The sequence below is a fragment of the Cervus elaphus genome, chromosome 23, assembly GCF_910594005.1.
Source record: "Cervus elaphus chromosome 23, mCerEla1.1, whole genome shotgun sequence".
Taxonomy (NCBI): domain Eukaryota; kingdom Metazoa; phylum Chordata; class Mammalia; order Artiodactyla; family Cervidae; genus Cervus; species Cervus elaphus.
Window position 1 is genome coordinate 35,011,443 of NC_057837.1, and position 15,311 is coordinate 35,026,753.

The 15,311-nt window shown below is 43.2% G+C and overlaps 1 protein-coding gene across 2 annotated transcripts in view; it reads right to left on the reverse strand.

Annotated features, from left to right (window-relative positions):
* Positions 1-15,311, reverse strand: part of SVIL (supervillin) — a 255,470-nt gene that overhangs the window by 183,568 nt on the left and 56,591 nt on the right. For both annotated transcript variants that reach the window (XM_043884802.1, XM_043884803.1), the window contains exon 3: positions 3,598-3,698. The gene's annotated coding sequence lies outside the window, so the exon portion shown is untranslated. The remainder of the gene's footprint in view (positions 1-3,597; positions 3,699-15,311) is intronic.

Consider the following 15,311-nt stretch of genomic DNA (forward strand, 5'->3'; position numbering starts at 1 on the left):
AGTTCTAATTTCTCCATGTCCTCACCAACACTTGTTACTTTCCATCTTTCATAGAGGGTAGGAAGCGGTATCTCCTTCTGGTTTTGGCTTATATTTCCGTGATGGCTGGTGATATTGAAAGTTTTCTCATGTGCTTATTGGCCATTTACATATCTTTGCCTGTTTCAGATAGTTGCCCATTTTTGAAGTAGGTTATCGTTCTATTCTTGAATTGTAATGTAAGAGTTCTTATATATTGTAGATACAAGTATGTTATTAGGTTACATGATTTGCAAGTATTTTCTCTCATTCTGTAGGTTTTTTCACTCTCTTGAGAGTGTCTTTTAATCCCAAAAGTTTTTAATTTGGTTGAAATCCAATTTACCTATTTTCCTTTTGTCACTTACACTTTTGGTGTTATGTCTTAAAAAATTAATTGCCTAGCCCAAGGTCATGAAGATTAACACTCATGTTGTCTTCTAAGAACGATGTAGTTTTAGCTCTTACATTAAAAATTTTGATTCATTTTGAGTTAATTTTTATACACAGTGTAAGGTAGGATCCAACTTTATTCTTTTGTGTGTTGATATTCAGTTGTCCTAGACTATTTATTGAAGACACTATCTGCCAATGAACTGTCTTGGCACGACTGTCAAAAATCAATTATCATAAATGTAGGAGTTTATTTCTAGTCTATCAATTCCATGACAAAAATTAATATGTCTATCCTTATGCCAGAACCATTGTCTTGAGTACTGTAGAGCTTTGTATTAAGTCTTGAAATCAGGAAGGGTGAGTCTTCTAATTCTGCTTTTTTTTCAAGATTGTTTTAGCTATTCTGGGTCTCTTAAACTTCTCTATGAATTTTAGGGTCAGTTTGTTGATTTCTGCAAGAATTCATCTGAGATTTTGATAGAGACTGCATTGAATCTATAGATCACTTTAGGGAGTATTGTTTTCATAATATTAAGTCTTCTGATCTGTGAACATGGGATTTTTTTCCATTTATTTGGGACTTTAAATTTTGTTCAATATTTTGTAGCTTTATGAGCATGTTTTATATTTCTTTAATTACATTTATTCCTAAGTACAGGCACACCTTGTTCTGTAAAGTGCTTTACTGCACTTTGCAGATACTGCTTTTTTTTTTTTTTAATGCTAAGTGAAGGTTTGTGGCAACCCTTTGTTGAGCAAGTCTATCAGAACCATTTTTCCAACCGCATTTGCTCACAATGTCTCTGTGCCACATTTTGGTAATTCTTTCAGTATCTCAAATTTTTTCATTATTATATTTGTTATTGTGATCTGTGATCAGTGACCTTTAATGTTACTATTGCAAAATGATAATGACTTGCTAAAGGCTCCAATGATGGTATTTTTTAGCAATAAAGCATTTTAAAATTAAGGCATGTACACTGTTCCATTAGACATGATGCTCTCGTATCCCACAACCTTTCTGAAGCTGATCTAGATCTTAGGTGGAAAGCTTTCAGTCCTCTACAATTAAGTATGAAGTTAGCTGTGGGGTTCTCACAGGTGCTCTTTTTAGGTTGAAGAAGTCTGCTTCGACCCTAGTTTGTTGTTGTTTACTTTATTTAATCTTAAAGAGGTGTTAGAATTTGTGAACCAAATTAGTATGCACAACACATGTCCAAATTTCTCTGCATGAGACCGCTGTCTTTGTTGTTCATTTGCTAAGTTGTGTCCGACTCTGCAATCCCATAGACTGCAGCATGCCAGGCAGGCTCCTCTGTCCTCCACTATCTCCTGGAATTTGCTCAGATTTGTGTCCACTGAATCTGTGATGCTATCTAACCGTCTCATCCTCTGCCTCATCCCCTTCTCCTTGTGCCTGAGACAGGCCCGTGTGCAACTGTGTTCGCTCCCTGTTCCGTCTCCACAGCTCAGTCTGCTCCTCTTCACAGGTCTCTGCCTCAAGGCAGAGCTGGACCACCCCATTCCAAGTCCCCACCATCACTGCCTCCTCCCCAGACACATGTCACACAACTTTCAACACACTCAGCCATTATTCTTCATTGTGATCACACTTGCATAAGGTTTAGTATTTGCCAGCACGGATTCATTGTTTTAATCCTCACAACAACCTCACTAGGTAGATGCTATTATCACCATTTTATAGATGTCAACATTGAAAGAGAGGTCAAGTGTCTTATTGAAGTTCATGCGGTTTGTAAGTGGCGTACTTAGGATTCAAACCCAGGCCCCTCACTCCTGAGACCATTCTGTTAAACATCTGCTATATTAACATGTATGTGTGGAATCTAAAAAATGGTACAGATGAACCCATTTGCAAAGCAGAAATAGAGACACAGATGTAGGGAACAAATGTACAGACAACAAGGGGGGAAGGAGTGGTGGAATGAACTGGGAGACGGGGACTGACATATATACACTATTATATTTACACTATATATAAAATAGGTAACTAAGGAGAACCTACTATAGCACAGGGAGCACTACTCAATGTTCTATGATGACTTAAATGGGAAGGAAATCCAAAAAAGAGGGAATATATGTATACATATAACTGATTCACTTTGCTGCATAGCAGAAATGAACACAACATTGTAAAGCAACTATACTCCAGTTTTTAAAAAAAATTTTAAAAGAGGAAAAAAATAATTGCTCTTGTTTGCTTCTTATCTTGCTATCTATACACAAACCCTGCTGATCTCATTTACTGCTGTATTTTTAGCGTCTAACACAGACATGGCAGGTGTTAATACATACTTAATGAACACATAAACATTGGACTTCTGATGCCATATAAGAAGAACTCCACGGGACTCCCGTGAGCCTTGCCAACCACATGCCCATGGAGGGTCACAAGACTCATCCATTTCTGCGACTCTTCAGGAAGGAAGGTTATTGAATGTTTTTCAAACTCACTGTAGCACAGACACATCTTCACGGCCCTGTCCCCAGTGCATTAACAGCCTAGAGAAGTGTGTTCCATGGAACACATTTTGAGAAATCTTGCCCGAGCAACAGGGCAGACAGCACAGTCCCCAGAAAGATGCTTCTGTTGCCCTTGCAATGCCTGGCCCTGCTCTCCTCTAAAGAGTCTTCACTCAGGGACTTGCCCGGTGGTCCAGTGGTTGGGACTTTGCTTTCCAATGCAGGGGGTGCAGGTTCAAACCCTGGTCGGGGAGCTAAGATCCACATGCCTCAAGGCCAAAGAAACAAAACATTAAACGGAAGCAATATTGTAACAAATTCAATAAAGACTTAAAAAAAAAAAATAGACACACACTAAAAGTCTAACTCAGAGTCCATAAAACCTCTGTCATGTACATAGCCCAGTTCAAAAAGGAAAGCCCAATATGTTAAGCTCAGCTTTTCTTTCACACACTGGAACGCACGGCTACTGGGGCAACAGACTTTCCCAATTTGTCAGAATGGTTCTCCCCCTGGATGTTCATGGTCCCATAACTTATCACTGAGATACCTTCACTTTTCTCAGAGCTCTGGTTTGTTGAATGTGATTGAAAGAAACTCACCCTTCACAATGTCCTTTACCGCATTCTCAGAATTTCAGGCAAAACCAATGATGTGTATATAACCTTAGAAAAGTTCTATTTCTCTTTCAATACTGACCATAACGCTGATGTTTAAATCATAGCTTCAGATGAAGAATGACTTCAAAATCTTCCCGTCTCAGCTCTCCCAGTCTTCCAGCTCATCTACTCGAATTCTTCCTGCAAGAGGAGCAAGAAAAGTTTCTACTCTGAAATCTAAGAAAGAAAGCAGCCAACAACATAAGAACCACACATGTATGAGCAAGGCAAAGTACACGGCTGTGATTCATTTTCTGCTTCTAAAGAGCTTTTCTCCTTTCAATTATTCATCTACAGTGGTGATTACAAATTATAGGCAATGGTTAGAGTATCTTTTTAAAGCTCTTATTAAAAACACTCAATTAAAAATACATTCTTTGGAGAGTTACCATACAATCCAGTGATTCCACTCCTAGGTGTATATCTGGAGAAAACTCTAATTTGAAAAGATACATGAATCCTGATATTCATAGCAGCACTATTTATGATAGTCAGGACATAGAAACAAACTAAGTGTCCACTGACAGATGAATGGATAAATAAGATGTGGTATATATCCAGTGGAATACTCCTCAGCTAGAAAAAGAATGAAGTAAGGACATGCAACATGGATGGTAAAGTGAGTAAAGTCGCTCAGTAGTATCCGACTCTTTGTGACCCCATGGGCTATACAGTCCATGGAATTCTCCAGGTCAGAATACTGGAGTAGGTAGCCTTTCCCTTCCCCAGGGGATCTTCCCAACCCAGGGATCGAACCAGGGTCTCCTGCATTGCAGGCGATTCTTTACCAACTATCAGGGAAGCCCTAATACATGTAAAGCACTTTAAAAAGTCCTTCACAATTACCTTGCAAAGTACTATTCTTATCCCCATTTTACAGACAAGGAATCTAGGCAGAGAGATGAGAAATAGCCAGCCCAACATAATTCAGCTGGTTTTAAATGCCAAAGCCAGATTAGAATCCAAACTCCAACCAATTCCTTCTTTTAACCATTAAACTACTTCTCTTTGTCCTCTCTCTTCAGAAACTTGTTTCTCTGAAGTAGGATCCTTTTCTCTCCACTTCTTTCTGTTGCATCTCTTTATCACTGGGTTCCTGCACTAACTTGCTATGTAGCACCCAAACCTCCATGTTTTTTCGTTCTTTTCTTTTTAAAAGTCATTAATACTACCTGACTAATCTTTTCCAACGTGCTGTTCCTACCCTGAAGCCCTTTAAGGGACAAACTGTTTGCAGTTCCCAAGAATTCATCCTGCCTACTCCTCTTTACTTCCCACACAATCTTGTCTGTCAGGCTAGTTGGTCTCCCTCCTTGTCCTGTCACCTTGCCTTCCTTCACACTGTACTTGGAATAACGTGCATTCTCCCGTCTACCTAAGTGTTTTCCTCTGAGACCCACTTCCTTTGAGGCTGCAATCTTTTGCACTGTATCAATACTTCCACGATCTTTCATACAACTTAGTACTGGTCACTTGTGTCTCACATGCACATATTTCTATTCTTTTTTGGGGGGAAGAGTTCACAACTTAACCTTTCTCTATGTTCCTACCACCCTGCTTCCTAACCCACAGGACCCTAAAACATGGATGGACCTAGAGATTATTATACTAAGTGAACTAAGTTACAAAGTGGAAGACAAATACCATATGATAACACTTACATATAGAACCTAAAAAATGATACAAGTGAACTTATTTACAATAGACCTTATTTAAATAGAACTTATTTACATAAGTTTGTAGAAAACAAACATGGGTATTAAAGGTGAAAGGTCGGGGGGAGGGATAGATTAGGAGCTTGGGATTAACATATACACACCACTATACATAAAATAGAAATCAAGAAGACGTAACTGTATGGCACAGGGAACTATTCTCAGTATCCGGTAATAACTTATAAGGGAAAAGAATTTGAAAATGAATACATACACATGCATATGTGTGTATACACACACACACACACACACACACACATATATATACACATATATATGAATAACTTGGCTGAATACCTGAAACTACTAGTGCTGCTGCTGCCGCCGCCAAGTTGCTTCAGCCGTGTCCGACTCTGTGCGACCCCATAGACGGCAGCCCACCAGGCTCCCCCTGTCCCTGGGATTCTCCAGGCAAGAACACTGGAGTGGGTTGCCATTTCCTTCTCCAATGCATGAAAGTGAAAGTGAAGTCGCTCAGTCGTGTCTGACACTTAGCGACCCCATGGACTGCAGCCCACCAGGCTCCTCCATCCATGGGATTTTCCAGGCAAGGGTACTGGAGTGGGGTGCCATTGCCTTCTCTGACCTGAAACTACTACAACATTGCAAACTATTCTTCAATAAAATAAACTTAAAAAAAATGAAAAGCACAAACAAGACAAACATACATCTTCCTCTCCATCTTAACCTTGGTGAATAAAATTGTTTCTATGTGTGAAGCTCTGATTTTTCTCTCATGATGAAATCTGACATTTGGTCTAGAAGCCGAGTTGTCTCCTCCCGCATTCTCACATTCCTGCTCCTTTGACCACAACTCTTCTCTCAGGGACAAGCATGGCCTGAAGACAACGAGGCTGCGATGCCTTTTGGTGTGGGTGGCTGCCATCCAGGTGGCCCGGCCCAGGATGGAGCTTCTCAATGTCTGCATGAACGCCAAGCTCCATAAGGAAAAACTAGGTCCCGAGGACAGGTTACATGGGCAGTGCAGCCCCTGGAAGAAGAATGGTCACAGCTCTGTCAACATCAGCTGAGAAGCCCATAGCTTATTCCCTACCTGTAAAGATTCACCTGGAACCACTGTGAATCTATGGCAAGATGAAGCGCGCTTGCCAGTGCCACTTTATTCAGGACACCTGTCTCTACGAGTGCTCACCTAATCTGGTGCCCTGGATCCAGAAGGCATGGACACCACTCCCACAGACAAGAACCTGAGCAGAGAGCAGGGCCCACAGGCCACCTGCCGGAGAGCATGGTCCAGAGCATGGTCTGAGGTGGGTTGTGAAAGCAGCTCCTTTGCCCCTTTCCTGTTGGCCCATTTCTGTTCTGCTCTCACCGTAAAAGAATCTAGTTATAGGAATGAGATCACCAGGCAGGCTAACCTAACTCCTGACTTATGCTCTCCTGAATAGACACCACACGTGTGTGCTCAATCATGTCCGACTCTTTGCAACCTCATAGATTGTAGCCTGCCAGGCTCCTCTGTCCATGAGATTCTCCAGGCAAGAATACTGGAGTGGGTTGCCATTTCCTACTCCAGGGGATCTTCCTGGACCAGGGATCAAACCCACAACACTTGCACTGGCAAGTAGATTCTTTACCACTGAGTTACCCATGCCTGCCTTGTCTAACCTGTTGATTCTTTTTCCTAGACTAAAGCATAAGGATGAAGAATTAAGTAGTTAAGAAATGATTAGCTCTCTGCCTCCAACAGCTCCCTTAGCAATGCTGCAGGCAGATCACTTGGGTAGTGTAATAACACACAGCCAGTGTGCACACAATGGCACAGTAGAGAAGGATGCAGAGTCCACCCTCCTTTTGGATGATTCACTGAGATTCTTTCCCCTTTTTGCCCTTTAAAAACTGTCATGGCTGAGCAGAATCTTCAGAGTTGGCCTAAGGACCTGAGTCTACCTTCACCCCAGGTTGTTGGCTTTTCTGATTACAGCAACTTTCCTTTCTAGAAGAAAAAAAAAAAAAAAAGCAGAGCTATCTTGAGTAAACATGAGTCCTTTCTACAACACTCATTTACAACAGACCCAAATAAGGGGCTCTGGGACAGAAGCCTTGTAACAAAGGAAGACAGAGGAGGATGGGTTGGAACTCATGAAAGAGTCAAACATGTACAACCAGAGGGAACTGACTAAGGCCCAGGTCCTTATAAAGAGAGAGTCTGGTGAAGAAGTTGAGACCAGGGTAACCCATCTCAGGCATCGGGACTGGCTAGAACTTGGTCTGTGCCACTGATTGCATGCAGAGAAATTCTTCAATATTCATTTTCCTTCAAAGGCTGGGGAAAGAGGGAAAACCCCACCCGCGCTAGAAAAACAGCAGAGTAGGACAGAGGGAAGCTACACTTTCCTGTGTGGTTTCCCTTGTTGCTAGTAATTTGTGTACAGGATGACTTGCCTGGAAATACACTCCTTCCTCACCCTCAAAAGGCTGGCTGCCCATGTGGCATTCCAATGACTCAGCCTGAGAGAAGGGCAGCAGAAACAAGCAGGGCTCCAGTCCTGAGATCCCGGACAGGAGAGGAAAGCCCTAAGTCTCTTAGCTGGCTAATGGTTCGCTGGTTAGTGGTTAAGACAGAGGGGCTTTGGGAAGGCTTTGGTTTTCAGGGCGAAATAGGGCCTCTTCCTTTATTCTCCTCATGTCCAGAAAGTGCTTGCTTGTGTCATCTTTTTTTTTTTTTTTTAATGGCTGTGCTGGGTCTTTGTTGCTGTGTGGGCCTTTCTCTAGTTGCAGCAAGCAGGAGCTACTCTCCAGCTGTGATGTGTGGGCTTCTTATCATGGTTGCTCTTCTCTCACTGTGGAACATAGAATCCAGGGTCCCTGGGCTCCGGCAGTTGCCTGGGCTCCCAGGCTCCAGAGCACAGGCTCAGCAGTTATGGCGCATGGGCTTAGCTGCTTCGAGGCACGCGGAATCCTCCCAGATCAGGGGCCAAACCTGTGTCTCCTCCCTTGGCCTGTGGACTCTTTACCACTGAGCCACCAGGGACGCCGCCGTTGTGTCGCTTTTTGAAAGCATCAACTTGGAAAACGGTTCACTCAAGCACAGGCGGCCCTGAACTGGACAGCAGCCAACGACACGCCAGCGTCCTAAAGGACACAGCTGGTGTCAGGACCAGTCTCTGGAAGCATGTGGGAGGCTTGGTGTCAGAGCCTCCCTCTCATGAAGGGAGAATGGGCTTTATCCGCAGAAGTCCAGGCACAGGCAACTTACAAGGAAATGAGCCTTGTGGGGACGAGGGGGCAGAGGGGCCTCCACCATGCGAAGTTCCCACAAAATAAGAAACACTGTCACCGCTGCTGGGGGAGTTTCAGACAGCCGTGAACTCATGATCTGAGGCCACAAAGACCGTTGGTGGTAAACACAGACCAATCCCTGGGAGGAGGCTGTTTTTTGTGTTCCCCCCCAAATTTTTTTTTTCCTTCCTCCCTCACAAATCTGTATATTACTAAAAAGCCCCGGAGCCTTGGGAACTGGGCTAGACCAACAAAAGCCTCTCATCTCCTGAGCCGCCTCCTCCATGGACTATACTGGGGAGGAAGGACCTGCTTTAGGAAGGAAACCCTGTTTACACACTGGCTACAAAGAAAGGAAGGTGAAAACATTTCAAAAAGAAAACAAGGCCAAGAAAACCAAAAGAAGCCAAGAGGCAAGGGCAGGAGAGGACAACCTTGTCCCTCTGTCCTTGGTCCACACCCTCTGGGACCCTCTAGAGCCAGGGTTCTCAAACTTGCATGTACAGAGGGACCCCCTTACGGCTCCACACCAGGGGGCAAGAAAGAAGTAAACCTCCAGTGGAGATCGTGAGCCCAAGGACCAAGAAGAAGACTGAAGGGCCTGCACCTGCGATGCTTTCAATCTCAGAACCTCGTTTGTCCAAAGACAAAGGGAAAACCTCAGTCACAAGATATTAAAACTTCAGAATATAGTATCAAGAGGAAAACAAAACAATATATCAGTTTCAATGCACTCATGATAACTTGAGGGGAAAAAAAAAAAAGAGCAAACCCACAGTCAGGCCAGGATCCAGACTAAGTGACAGGCTGAAGTTTAATTAAACTAGTCAAGCCTGTATAAAAGCGTAAAGAATTTCAAAGGAGAAGGGGACACTGGGACAATCAATATGGTTGCAATGCAGCAGGAAGAGGCATCCAAACTCAAGGTCAGACCCAGGGGGCTTGTCCAGTCTCTCCAGCACTCTTTCCATCCTTCTAAAGCATTTCTTCCTGGTGGAAAATAAGCTGTCACTGAACTTTCAGGTGATTATGCAAAAATTCTGATAAGACTTTGTCAGTAATTCTAGACCAGTTGCATCTGGAGGAGAGATTACAGCAGAGAAAGGCAGACTTTTTTTTTTTATCTGAAGGCTTCAAAAGACTTGGGTTTAACAGGAGGTACAGTGGAGGTGCCCATAGGGCAGGGATGTTTCAGTGAGTTGTGGTCACATGTTACAGTTGTCCTTTGGTATTTGAAGGGGATTGGTTCTGATCCCCTTGGATAACAAAATCCATGGATGCTCAAATTCCTTATTGAAAGTAGTGTGGTAATAGATGTGGTACATACATGCAATAGAATGAAATAATGCCATTTGCCCTAACATGGATGAACCTACAGTTTATCATACTAAGTGAAGTAAATAAAAGAGAAATACCATATATCACTTGTATGTGAAATCTAAAATATGACCCAAAGAACTTAGGAAATAGAAACAGATTCATAGACATAGGGAACAAAGTGGAAGTTGCCAAGAGGGAGAAGGTTGGGGAAGGGATGGAGTTGGAAGTTGAGGTTAGCAGATGTAAGCTATTACTTATAGAATGGATAAACAACAGGTCCTTCTGTACAACGCAGAGAGCCATATTCAATATTCAATGATAAGCCATAATGGAAAAGAGTATCTAAAAAAGAATGTGTACCTATATATGTATATCTGAATCACTCTGTATACAGCAGAAATTAGCACAACATTGTAAATCAACTATACTTCAATTAAAATTTTTAAATTAAATTTAGAAAACAGAAAAGTTTGGTATAGCATTTGCATATAATCTATGCACATCCTCTCCTTTAAATCATTTCTAAAAGACTTATAATACCTAGTAAAATGTAAATGCTTTGTAAATAGTTGCCAGTATGCACCAAATTCAAGTTTTTCTTTTTAGAACTTTCTGGAATTTCTTTTCCCCAATATCTTTGATCTGCAGTTGGTTGAATCCAGGGATGCAGAACCCGTGGACATGGAGGGCCAGTGGTACCTACCTAAGGAGCACAGAGTCAGGTGCCTCTGGGTCCAGGGCATTTAGCAGAGCCTTGCCCCCTCACTGGGCATCCAAGAGTCCCCCTTATAGACCCGAGGGATGAGGCTTCCCCAGACTCAACTTTCACTCTGGCTACTTACTCTGTCTTTCTCTACCTGGATGCTGAGAGCCGGGAAAGGAGGGTCTTGACATTTTCCCAGAGCACTGGGCACTTCCTCCCCCACCTCCACCCCAGCAACCAAACAAACCTCAAGACACTTTCCTGAATTCAGTTCAGAGGCCCCCACCTCCTGTGAGGCTCCCCTGGCTGCCGCCCTCCTTCCTTAGGGACCTTTCTTGCTCAGTTCATGCTAAAGACCTGATTACAAACAACTACTGTAGTTCAGGGGGCTTCCCTGGTGGCTCAGTGGTAAAGAATCTGCCTGCCAATGCAGGAGACACATGATTGACCCCTGGGTTGGGAAAATCCCGTGGAGAAGGAAACGCAACCCACTCCAGTAGGCTTCCCTGGGAAGTCCCATGGACAGAGGAGCCTGGTGGGTGACAGTCTGTGGGGTCGAAAAGAGTTGGATACGATGTAGTGACAAAACCACAACCACCTTTATAGGTCATTCTCAACCATCATGGGTTAGATTAGTTACAGCAATAGTAATGGTAATAATAATTTTATAATAATAATCATTTTAATTATTTGAACATTTATAAAAAATAAGTATCTTAGGACTTCCCTGGTGGCCCAGTGGTTAAGAACCCTCCTTCCAATGCAGAGAACACGGGTTCAATTTCTGGTCAGGGAACTACCTGACCAGATCCCATGTGGCATGTGGGATCTTACCCGGAGAAGCCCGTGTTCACCAATGAAGACCCAGCATGGGCAAAAAATTTAAATATTAAAATTTAAAAATATAAAAAGTTAAAAAAAAAAATCTCCAAGTCAGCAAAATCACATTCCTATTAATAGAAGGTGTCCACTGACAGGCCCGATGATAACTGACATACATCTCCGTGGGTCTGTGACAGTGTGGGGACAGCTCCATTTCATCAGCCTCCAGATACCAGTGGCCAAGCCAAGGTGACATTCTGTTAGCATCAATTTCAGGACCTCACAAGTTGATGGAAAAACCATTAGTAAGTGACCGCAGTGGCATGTGCAGAAGCTGAGGTTGGAGACAGAGGAGAAATGACAACAAGGGGAGGCGCCACAGGAGGGAGGTGGGGCCACAAAGGTGCTGAGTGGGAGGGACTTCCTTCAGAGATCACCGGCCCCCCTCCACCTTTAGAAAGCGCATGGGACCACTCTCAATGACATCAAGGCTGCCTGGCTTCATTTTAATTTGGAAGTGGGGCAGGGTACAGAAAGCTTGGATAAAGAATAAATCATAGACCATTTTTAGAGTGCCAACAATGGTCCATATGATGTGTCAAGTAATTTATTAGAGATTTTGTGATCTTGAACCATTTGCTTGTAGTATATTTACACATTAGGATAACATCCATAGAGCAGTGAGTATTTCCCTAGACACTGGATTTTTTTGTACTAAGTAAATGTTGGTCGCTTTCTCTAAATGAGCATATATTAAATGTATTTTGAGGTACAATTTGACTGTGCCAATCTTTTGCCCTCTATTTCTCTTAACCAAGGGAATGTTTTATGTATTTTTTTTCTCACAAATGGACTGAGCATTGTTACAAAAGGCCTCTAATCCTGTATGTTTGTAGCGTTTCACAGCCACACTTCACTGCTCAAGTGGATGTGGATTGACAGACGGGAACCAGTGGCCACAGAGCAGCTCGCTGTCCCAGGAGGGCGTCTGGCAGCCAGCACACAACCAGCTGCAGGAAGATGCCCACAGTCAAAATAGCAGCTGACGTGGGGACACATGAAGGAGAGGGAGCTAAAATAAGCACACAACCCTCCCTAGTGACATCCAGAAAGGCCACCTCCCCTCTGCCCTTGGGGACACCTTCCTATAGGGACATGCTTCCCACTTCATGGGCTTTATGCTGCCCTCAGTGGGCTTCCCATGTATCTCACTACAGCACAGGTTCCTAAAAGGCCAAGTCCTCGTGCATTTTCAAATAGGCTCCTATAAAATCCTGGGAGGCATTCTGCTTCATAATTCAAAAGATGTACGTATCACCCACAACTGCAAGTAGAAACATTAAGTTAATGGGCTGAATTCTCAATTTTAAGTTCTCTTATATGTATATATATATATATATTTTTTTTTTTTTAACAAATTCTTTAGTGTCTCCTACTACTTGCCTAGGAGCAACCACAAAATGTGCAAACAAACTGAAAAAAAACTCAGCTTGCTGTTTGATAGATATATGTGCTTGTAAGTATGATAAAGAGTCAGACAACTGAGCACACACACATACACACACACAGTGTCCAAATATAGGGCTATGTGTCTGCCAAAATCAATCTGTTGAAATACTAACCTCCAATGTGATGGTATTTGGAGGTGGGGCCTTTGGGGTGATTAGGCTATGAAGGTGATGGACATGATGGGATCTGTGTCCTTAGAGAAAAGACAGGGAGACCCTGCTTTCTCTCTCTGTGCCTCTCCATTTGAGAACACAGGAAGAAGGTAGCTGTCTGCAAACCAGGAAGGGAGCCCTCACCTGGAACTGAATCTGCTGGCTACTAGATCTTGGACTTCAACGCCTCTAAAACTGGGAGAAATAAATGGCTTGTTGTTTAAGGCACTTAGTCTATGGAATTCTGTTACAACGGCCTTAAGTAAGACATATAGTAAGAGCCACGTTTCTATTTCTGAATGAAACAAACACACATATACACATATGTATATATGGATATATATACACATGTATAAATATACACACATATATCACATACACATACATATATATGTTTGTAATTATAATGACAAAACATACAATATGCCAAGTTGCAAAACAGGATGCAACATTTCAACACTCCAAAGTGTACCGCAAAGTGTCTGACATTCTCCAAGTGCCCTTAAACCTGAACACAGCTGAAACCCCGACACAAGCATCTTTTTCCAGGCAGCTCCAGGAGGATCCCCAGATGTGCAGCTGCCACAGCGAAAACAGAGCCAAGACCCTTTCTGGGATCACAGGCTTTGCAGAAGGCACATGGGGCCTCCCCAGTATAGCAGTGGGTTCTGAGCGGCCACCATGTCATGACCCCTCTTCAGTCTCCAAATGTCACAGACCTTTGAGATTCACCAACTGGTGAGGGCAGATACTGTCTATCAGTCTTTGCTTTACATGTGCATGTTTTCATGAAAGTAAGATGACTATGCTAGATCTTGCTGTTCTTTTCCTAAATGAACAATGTAAAAACCTACTGGCATGCAAATCATATTTGATAAGAAAAATAGACATTAGGGGCTAATGTCCACCATTGGGCATACATACCCATCAGCTCTCATGGCAGGTAAGGAGGCAATGGGCCCTGGTGGACCCCGGGCCACCCTCTCCTCCTCTCTCTCACCTCCTGGGTGTCTGTTACAGACGTGGGTCTCAAGGGCTTCCAGTATGAGAAGCCCCTTTACAATACCAATATTGCCTCTGATCCACCCCACACCAGCAGTTATGTTTAGAAAGTGATGGCGAAAGGCTGCTACGAATTCAGCAGTGTCTCTCACAGGTCTTTATTTTCTAAGTCATGGCACCTAGCTGCATTCAGAGTAGTGCACCTGTGAGTCATGATTCAGCCTGCAGAGGATGCTCAGAACAACACACAGGCCACTGTAATACAGTGAACATTACAATAAACCGAGCTACACGAGGTTTTGGTTTCCCAGTCCACGTAAAAGTTATATTTACTTTACACTCTAGTCTATAAAGTGTGAAATAGCATTAGGTTGAAAAAAGTGTACATACTTTAATTAAAAAATACTTTCTTGCTAAAAAATGTTAACCATCATTTGAGCCTTCAGCTCGTCATCACAGGAGTAACACCTAAGACCACTGGTCACAGATCACCGTAATGAATAGAATAATAATGAAAAAGTCTGAAATATTGTGAGAATTACCAAATGTGACAGAGGCAGGAAGTGAGCAAATGCTGTTGGAAAAAAGGCACCCATAGACTTGCTTAACCAGGGTTGCCACAAACATTTGGCTTGTAAAAAGCACAGTATCTGTGAAATGCAATAAAGTGAGGTCTGCCTGTGAGTTCCTCCAGCCTTTGTGGTAATTCTGAAGGGCAGGAGAGAAGCAGAGCTGTGTTGAAGGAGGAGTTGGGGGGTGGGGGGTGGTGGTGTGGGCAGGCTGGCTGGGTCTGCTTGCCAGCTGTGTGCTCACCCACTGGCCCTTGGGACCACCTGCTGTAGCCTTGAAGTGGCGGCCCCAAACACAGAGGCAACTTACTGAACACCCCCTTCAAAGTAGAGAGGTGGCCTGATAAAGCAAAATCAGGAAAAAGTTTCTAAGTAGGGCTAGAAGAAACCATCATTGTAGTAGATGGCAGTAAAATAATTAGGGGGAGAGAGAGAAATGACTGAAAATCTTGTGCCCAAACTTCCAGCCCTGAGCTAGTGAGCAAACTGGTGGACTGGTGTTCCTTTACATGTAGGATGCAGGGACGTTCTGATGGAGGGAACAGCGACAGTCAGAAGTCACACCTCCCCCCACCCCAAGCTTCCAAAAGTAGGAGAAATAAGCAAGTGAGACCAGAGACCTGAGGTCACTTAACATGACCCAAGTCAACATACTGAGGATAAATACACACCTCTGGGGATGATTGGCCACTGGATGTTATTCCAGGTAATGCCACAAG